Here is an 8,829-nt window from a genome sequence, read left to right on the forward strand (position 1 = left end):
AAATATGTAAATAGTAGAAATATTTTATAAAATTTCTAAACGAGAGAAATAGACTTAATTTTAAGTGTAGTAATTAATTGTTTGACTAAATATTATTTTGTTAGTCGCATGATTAATTCTATGGCAGGATAAATTTTATCTCATGGTTATGTGTTGTTAGCATGTTAGTACTTTTAGTTGAAATGTTGAACCGTGTGGTATTTTGTTGTGGTTGTAGATTGGACAAATAGGTTCCTAGGATGGTTACGAGTAGTGAATCATATAGACGATGATAAGTAAATGGGAAGTGGTAAAGTGTTGAAAGTGTGAGTACTGTGTGGATTGTGAATTGAGCCACGACGATGGCAAGGGTAATCTATGGGGCACTGTGTTGAAATGGGTTACCTGCGGGGCCCATGGTTGTGACACTAACGTATGATACGACATGGGAAGTTTCTCTTCGAGGAAGAGAATGGGTCCCATGAGACGGTTATAGTTAGTGAGACGCTAACGTATGATACTGATAAGCACCCGACAATGCCATTAAGGGTGCGCTAAGTCCTTAGTTTAGTTTAATTATCTCGTTAAATTAGTTGTTTTCTTTTATATTTGCACGTAAGGTGTTTTTAAGATATTTCAGGAAAACTTGTGCAAATAAGTTGTTGTTAACGCTATGGATGACCCTTGAGGGTAGCCGAGCCCCAAATGCTAAAGCCGGAAAGACTCGGAGAGGACCCGACGGCACGAAAGGCCAAGGTGTGGACCAAAAGTCAAGTGCTGGAGATAAGCAGCTCGGTACCGATACCATACTATTTCTTCTATCGGTACCGAGCCCCTTCCAGCGACAGCAGATAAGCCACTCGGTATCGATACCAAGTAATTCATCCTATCGGTACCGAGTTCATTAGCAGACCAGCGTAAGGCCTTCTCCATCGATACCGAGGGCTTCGGAGGCACTTTCAGAGCATCTCTTAAGAATATTCCGTGCGCAAACCTTGGAGTATAAAAGCGAGTGATGTCATTGTACAAACAAGTAGAATGGATTTTTGCTTACATCATTTTAGATCTAGATCTAGATTTTGAATTGTTCTTGAATGTTCTTCAAATTTCCAGTCTTGAATCTTTATTTTCTGTCTTAATTAGTTAGATTTTGATATTGTCGTCTTTATAAAAGTTGTAGTGAATCTTCCGATCTATCTTTTAATCCAATTTTCTTCTAGTGTTATTAATTCAATTATGTTAAGTAGATTTTTGTTTGCTCCTATCTCAATAGATATGTGTGAGTAGTTTTCCAAGGTTAGGTCATGGGGTGATTAGCACCTCATGGCTCAAGTAGAATTGCGGTTTTCACCATAAAATTTAAACCTTTGGTTCAAGAATCGATGTGGGGTTCGAATTTATTTGTCAAATCGCTAAGGTGTTAATCTCCTTGATCATGTGTAGGTAGGAGCATCGCCTACCTACCGCACATGATACTTGGAGCTCTGATGCACGAGGCATTTGCCAAATAAATTCTAGAGCTAGCTTGGTAATCGAACCATTCTATTTTTCGATTTGGGAACCTTAACTGTGTATCCTAAATTGTGTAATCGGGTAAGAAATGCAGTTTAACTTGAGTCGTGAGTGTTAGTAATTCCTAGACCTAACCTGCTTTTTATCTTAGTTTATTCGATTTTCAATTTAGCCCCTTTTAATTCCCACTACACACGTAAAACCAAGTTGGCTGTCTAAAAGCCGAAAGCCCTTGCTTGCATCTACAAATCCAGCAAAGCCGTATTAATTATTCCATTGGGTACGATCCCGGATTTCCAAATTATCATGCTTCAACTGACGTATTAGGCCCTACGATTGGGGCGTTATTCCATATATCGGAGCAAACGAAGCAAATACGTCATGGGAAGTTTCTCTTCGAGGAAGAGAATGGGTCCCATGAGACGGTTATAGTTAGTGAGACGCTAACGTATGATACTGATAAGCACCCGACAATGCCATTAAGGGTGCGCTAAGTCCTTAGTTTAGTTTAATTATGTCGTTAAATTAGTTGTTTTCTTTTATATTTGCACGTAAGGTGTTTTTAAGATATTTCAGGAAAACTTGTGCACATAAGTTGTTGTTAACGCTATGGATGACCCTTGAGGGTAGCCGAGCCCCAAATGCTAAAGCCGGAAAGACTCGGAGAGGACCCGACGGCACGAAAGGCCAAGGTGTGGACCAAAAGTCAAGTGCTGGAGATAAGCAGCTCGGTACCGATACCATACTATTTCTTCTATCGGTACCGAGCCCCTTCCAGCGACAGCAGATAAGCCACTCGGTATCGATACCAAGTAATTCATCCTATCGGTACCGAGTTCATTAACAGACCAGCGTAAGGCCTTCTCCATCGATACCGAGGGCTTCGGAGGCACTTTCAGAGCATCTCTTAAGAATATTCCGTGCGCAAACCTTGGAGTATAAAAGCGAGTGATGTCATTGTACAAACAAGTAGAATGGATTTTTGCTTACATCATTTTAGATCTAGATCTAGATTTTGAATTGTTCTTGAATGTTCTTCAAATTTTCAGTCTTGAATCTTTATTTTCTGTCTTAATTAGTTAGATTTTGATATTGTCGTCTTTATAAAAGTTGTAGTGAATCTTCCGATCTATCTTTTAATCCAATTTTCTTCTAGTGTTTTAATTCAATTATGTTAAGTAGATTTTTGTTTGCTCCTATCTCAATAGATATGTGTGAGTAGTTTTCCAAGGTTAGGTCATGGGGTGATTAGCACCTCATGGCTCAAGTAGAATTGCGGTTTTCACCATAAAATTTAAACCTTTGGTTCAAGAATCGATGTGGGGTTCGAATTAATTTGTCAAATCGCTAAGGTGTTAATCTCCTTGATCATGTGTAGGTAGGAGCATCGCCTACCTACCGCACATGATACTTGGAGCTCTGATGCACGAGGCATTTGCCAAATAAATTCTAGAGCTAGCTTGGTAATCGAACCATTCTATTTTTCGATTTGGGAACCTTAACTGTGTATCCTATATTGTGTAATCGGGTAAGAAATGCAGTTTAACTTGAGTCGTGAGTGTTAGTAATTCCTAGACCTAACCTGCTTTTTATCTTAGTTTATTCGATTTTCAATTTAGCCCCTTTTAATTCCCACTACACACGTAAAACCAAGTTGGCTGTCTAAAAGCCGAAAGCCCTTGCTTGCATCTACAAATCCAGCAAAGCCGTATTAATTATTCCATTGGGTACGATCCCGGATTTCCAAATTATCATGCTTCAACTGACGTATTAGGCCCTACGATTGGGGCGTTATTCCATATATCGGAGCAAACGAAGCAAATACGTCATGGGAAGTTTCTCTTCGAGGAAGAGAATGGGTCCCATGAGACGGTTATAATTAGTAAGACATTAATGTGTGATACGTCATGGGAAGTTTCTCTTTGGGGAAGAGAATGGGTCCCATGAGACGGTTATAGTTAGCGTGGGGTAGTGGATGTCCGACCCTAATGTACGATACGTCATGGGATGACTCGATCCTCCTGTTATGGTCTTAAATGAGAACATGCTCGGTACATAACTTAGGTGCGCTCACCTAAGACCCTGGTGCAAGATAAGCACGAGGAAGGGTGGACCCATGAGACGATTGTAGTTAGTGGATGTGAGAGGAAATGATCTCATGGAGAGGATCCTTAGATTACATGTAAGATGATGGATAGTAAAAAAAAAGACGATGTGTTATTATTCTGTACCTTCTATGTATTATGAATTATTATATTGTTGATCTGCATATTGTGGTATTGGGTTTTAGGATTTCTACTTGGTGAATTATCACTCAGGATACGTTTGTATCCTAACAAATCGTTTGCTTCGGCGTTAAATTTGCCAGAGTGTGAAGGATTCCACAGTGGAGCAATTGATACAGGTGGGACCCCTGAAACAGAGTCTAGGCCAACGTTGCTTTGAATTCGTATCAAAACTAGAGTTGCTCTGAAGTTGCTTTTGTTAAATAAATGTACATAGATTTTTGTATTATTTTGAAATTGTAATTTTTGTATAAGGATAAATCGGGGCCTAATAGTTTGTAAAATTCAATGTATTTTAGGATTAACGTTTCCGAAATTCCTTGAAAAATCGGGGCGTTACAGTATAAGCATCCAATTGAAGCATAATAATCCGGAAGACCGAGATCGTACCCAAGGGAAAAATTAATACGGCTTGGTTGGATTTGTAGATGTAAACAAGGGCTTTCGGCTTTTAGGCAGCCAACTTTGTTTTACGTTTGCGGTGGAAAGTAAAAAGGCTAAATTAAAAGCGAATAAACTAAGATAAAAAGTAGGTTAGGTCTAGAAATTACTAACACCCATGACTCAAGTTAAATTACATTTTCACCCTACTACGCGGTTTAAGATACTCAATTAAGGTTCTTAATCCGGAAAATAGAATGGTTCGATTACCAAGCTAGCTCCAGAATTTATTTAACAAACACCTCGAGCGATAGAGCTCCAAGCATCATGTGTGGTAAGTAGGTAATACTCTTACCTACACATGATCAAGGATGTTAATACCTTAGCAATTTGACATATAAACCCGAACCCCACATCAATTTTTGAACCAAAGTTTTAAACTTTATGGTAAAAAATGAAATTTTACTTGAATCATGAAGCGCTAATTACTCCACAACCTAACCTTAGAAAACTACTCACACATATCTATGAAGATAAAAGGAAGCAAAAATCTACTTAGCATAATTGAAATAACAACGCTAGAAGAAAATTAAATTAAACAATAGATCGGAGTAGTGGCTACAACTTTAATGAAGACAAAAGTAGCAAAAACTAATTAAATAAAGCAGAAAATTAGAATTAAAGTGTTGAAAAATGAAGAACAATTTAAAAAGCAAGTAAATCTAGGTTAGATCTAAATTATGCAATTCAAAAGTTGTTTATACAAGTGACATCACGCCTTTTTATATTCTCCAAGGTATGCGCATAGAATATCTCAAAAGGTGCTCCAAAGATCCCCTCCGAAGTCCTCGGTATCGATAGCAAATGACTTAAGTTGTTGTGATAAGGACCTTGGTACCGGTAGACGTAAAAAGGTGGTACCGATACCGAGTATTTAGGGGCTACCTTCATTAAACCACTCGGTACTGATGGATTAAAACCCATAGTATCGATACCGAGCAACTATCTTCAGCAATTTTATGCTTTGCCTTGCCTTGCCTTGGCAAGCCGTCGGGTCATCATCGGGTCTTTTCAGCCTAAGTTTTAGGACTTGATTATTCCGTTCTTGATCATCTTTGCACCTTGAATAATCTTAACAAGCTTTGGGCTTTACCATTCCTGAATTAAACATTTTTTCTACACCACGGAACTCAAATACCTTACGAGAAAAGACAATTAAAAACAACTAATTAAACAAATAAGATTAACTAAACTAGATAACTATGGCACCCTACATTGCATAATCGGGTGCTTATCATTTTCAGCAATAGAATTTATAACGCTTAGGATTTGTGACGTGTTCACTAGGATCACAACACTTTGGTACGTCTCATAACTTTTATTAACATCGTAACTCTTCAAAATATGATTCATAATATTTTCTCTATGAATCAAAATATTTTAGAGGTGTACACACACCTTTTTTTAAGTGTGTATCATAGGCTTTCCATAAAAAAACTTGTACTATCACAATAGGTTACATTTCTTAGAATCAACGCAGTGGCAACCGCAACCGCTTGCCTCTTTTTAGCTCCATCCTAGTAATTGTTATTTGTTACTGTCTATTGTATTTTTTAGTATTGGTATCACTTAATAAAATTAGCTTTTTATGAATTTTTCATGTTTCAATAAATAAAACATATTTGTGCGATGATATCTATATCATCTACAAAACCAGTAATTTAAAGAATATGAGAATATCCATTTAAATTGCGCAATAGGATAGACGGTGGATTTTTTGGCAAGTTTCTTTAATCTTTTTTCACATACATTAAGAAAGACACTTGTAAAAGTTTTGAGTCTGATTTTTATCGAAAAATCTATGAGTACCGACCATTGGGGGAGAGAAAACGTACCGACGGCCGCCGGCGGGCCGTCTCCGGCCACCGGACGGCCGATCCGAGCCGTTCAAAAATTCTAAAAAATAAAACCGAGGGGGTCATCGCGGGAATCAAGGGCATCCGAGGTGTTTAGGGTGCTTGATCAAAGCACCCTTTTTTCGTGTATATATGTACACACACATATATACACGAAAAAAGGGTGCTTTGATCAAGCACCCTAAACACCTCGGATGCCCTTGATTCCCGCGTTGACCCCCTCGGTTTTATTTTTTAGAATTTTTGAACGGCTCGGATCGACCGTCCGGTGGCCGGAGACGGCCCGCCGGCGGCCGTCGGTACGTTTTCCCTCCCCGTGGTCGGTACATATAGCAACACTCGATTTTTATAATAGATGTTTTTAGCAACATAAAATAGTATTAACACAATTCCAGATGTGTGACTATAGTGAAAAAATTACCTTTTTCTTAACTCTATAAGACTATGAAAAATTTCGTTTATTGCATAGACTTTACTCTAATTTTGTAATTCAATGTTATACAGTTCCTCTTTTTTATTTTTGTTTTAATATTTAACATGCATGTTTATATATATTCTTTTTAGTTTTACAAAGTAATTTTCGGATGTCTCTTTTTTTAATAACCGCACTCCTCTTGTTGCCTTTTTAGCTATGTAAAAATGTAATACTGTCCTTAAATATGCCAAAAGTGAGATTATTAAAGGGCATTGTTGTAATTTTGTAACGACCTTGATTTTTGGTAAATAAAAAATTTCGTTAAATATTTGAATTTTATTTTAATTACTGGGAATTTGCTTTTAAGATTCCTTTTAATTTCTAATAATCTATCATAATTAGATTTGAGACTTATAAATTATATTTTTTCGCACCGAACAATTTAGTTCTTTTCCTAAAGACAAGTATGCTTATAGAATGTAACGACCCGAATTTGCACGTCAATTTTTTTAAAATTAAATTAAATATTTTATTATAATTCTTTTACTAAAAATTCTTTTATCATTTATTAAAGTGATTGTATTATTATAATTTAACTCTAGGAGCTAGCCATTAAAAACCCTTTGATATCATAGGATTTTTTCCATATCTTGAACCTTGATATCCTTGTACCCAACTATTATAGAACCCTAGCCTTAGGTTCATGGTCCTAACAATATAGGGAAAATATGGATGAATTTAGGAGAGATCTTGAGATATATATATATTAGGGGTGTGCAAAAAAACCGAGCCCCGATGGACCCGACCCGAAGGGTTTCGCGCGGGGTCGAACATGTGGTTCGGTCGGGTACGGGTACATGTTTCCAAAAAAATCAGTTTTCGGTTCGGGGCTCGGGGTGTTATTTTTTCTTACCCGGCCCGACCCGACCAAAAGGCAATGAATTCATATAGTTTACTTCGGTTTTGGTCGGACCTGACCCGACCCGACCAAAAAAATCGGGCACGCGGATGGTTACCCCCACTCCTTCGGTTCGGGTTCGGGTTCGGGGCCCAAAATTCAATACCCGACCAGTCGGGTCGGGTTCGGGGCCGAACCCGACCCATCCAACCCGTGCACACCCCTAATATATATATATATATATATATATATATATATATATATAGAGTGAGAGATTTCTAGGAAAAGATTTGATAAATCTAGGAGAGATTTGGGAGAGATTTATATCCAAGTATAATCATAGTGTATAAATTAGGAGAGAGTCATAATTTTTTATCTTAAGGAATCCTAGAAAAATCTAGCTATGATATGCAAAATCTAGTTAGGATCCTAGAAAAATCTAGATATGATATACAATCTAAGATTGTGATTCCCTCAAATCTAAGGAGTTTATTATAGGAGATTGAGAGAGAGATTTGATATAGATTTTTCCTAGATATCCCTAGATTTTATAAAGATTCGATTAGATTTTATTAGATATTATATAGATTTTGCTAGATATTATTAGATAATATAATATTATGTTTAGATACTATAAGATTATGATCTAGATTTGATTTGATTTTCTAGATATAATCTAGATTATTCTTCCATGAGTATAAATAGGCTCCACCCCTCCCCTCCAGATGAAAAAGGAAGAGAGAATAGAAGGGGAGAAAGAGAAGAGGAAAAAATCTTGAAAGTTTATAAATAGTTAGTGATGTTTTGAAGGGTGGATATTGGTATGGAAAAATATTTTTAAGGCATTGATTCGTGGACAAAATAGCCGGTCATATTTGAGGTAATTCGGAGAGTATACGATATGCTTCCCACTTTCTGAATCCTTTCTTCACTCTCATTTTTGTACTCATTTTAATTATCTCGTGATATTTGTTCAATCTTGTGGATATCATTGGAAAGTGGAATAATTGGTATCGAATATAATGTTGTTGGCTGAGTACTATAAAACTGTTTAGTATAGGGATCGAGTGAAATCATGCACCAATAGCCTATCCAATATCTAGGATGGGGTCGAGAATGACTCGGTGAGGAGGTATTGGGGGAGTGTCACTGGTCATGTCTGAGGAGAACATGGTATGAGGTTCCTTGAGATTGTTGCTTCGACTTGATTGTCGATTATCGCTTATTGATTCCACTTGAACATGAGTTTTGTTATTATGTTGTATCATATACTTCCCGGATAATTTCTTTTTCAGGTGTGGAGCCGAATTAGTGAAAATTGAATAAGAGCATATAAGAATTAATTTGGAGAGGTCTTGGAAGAGTTGATAACTTTGGAGCATCTAGAAGATTATTTTGGTGATGTGATTTATTTATGGAGAAAATAGGGGCCTAGAAGTGTTT

This window comes from Rhododendron vialii, chromosome 7a (genome assembly GCF_030253575.1).
Source record: "Rhododendron vialii isolate Sample 1 chromosome 7a, ASM3025357v1".
Lineage (NCBI taxonomy): Eukaryota > Viridiplantae > Streptophyta > Magnoliopsida > Ericales > Ericaceae > Rhododendron > Rhododendron vialii.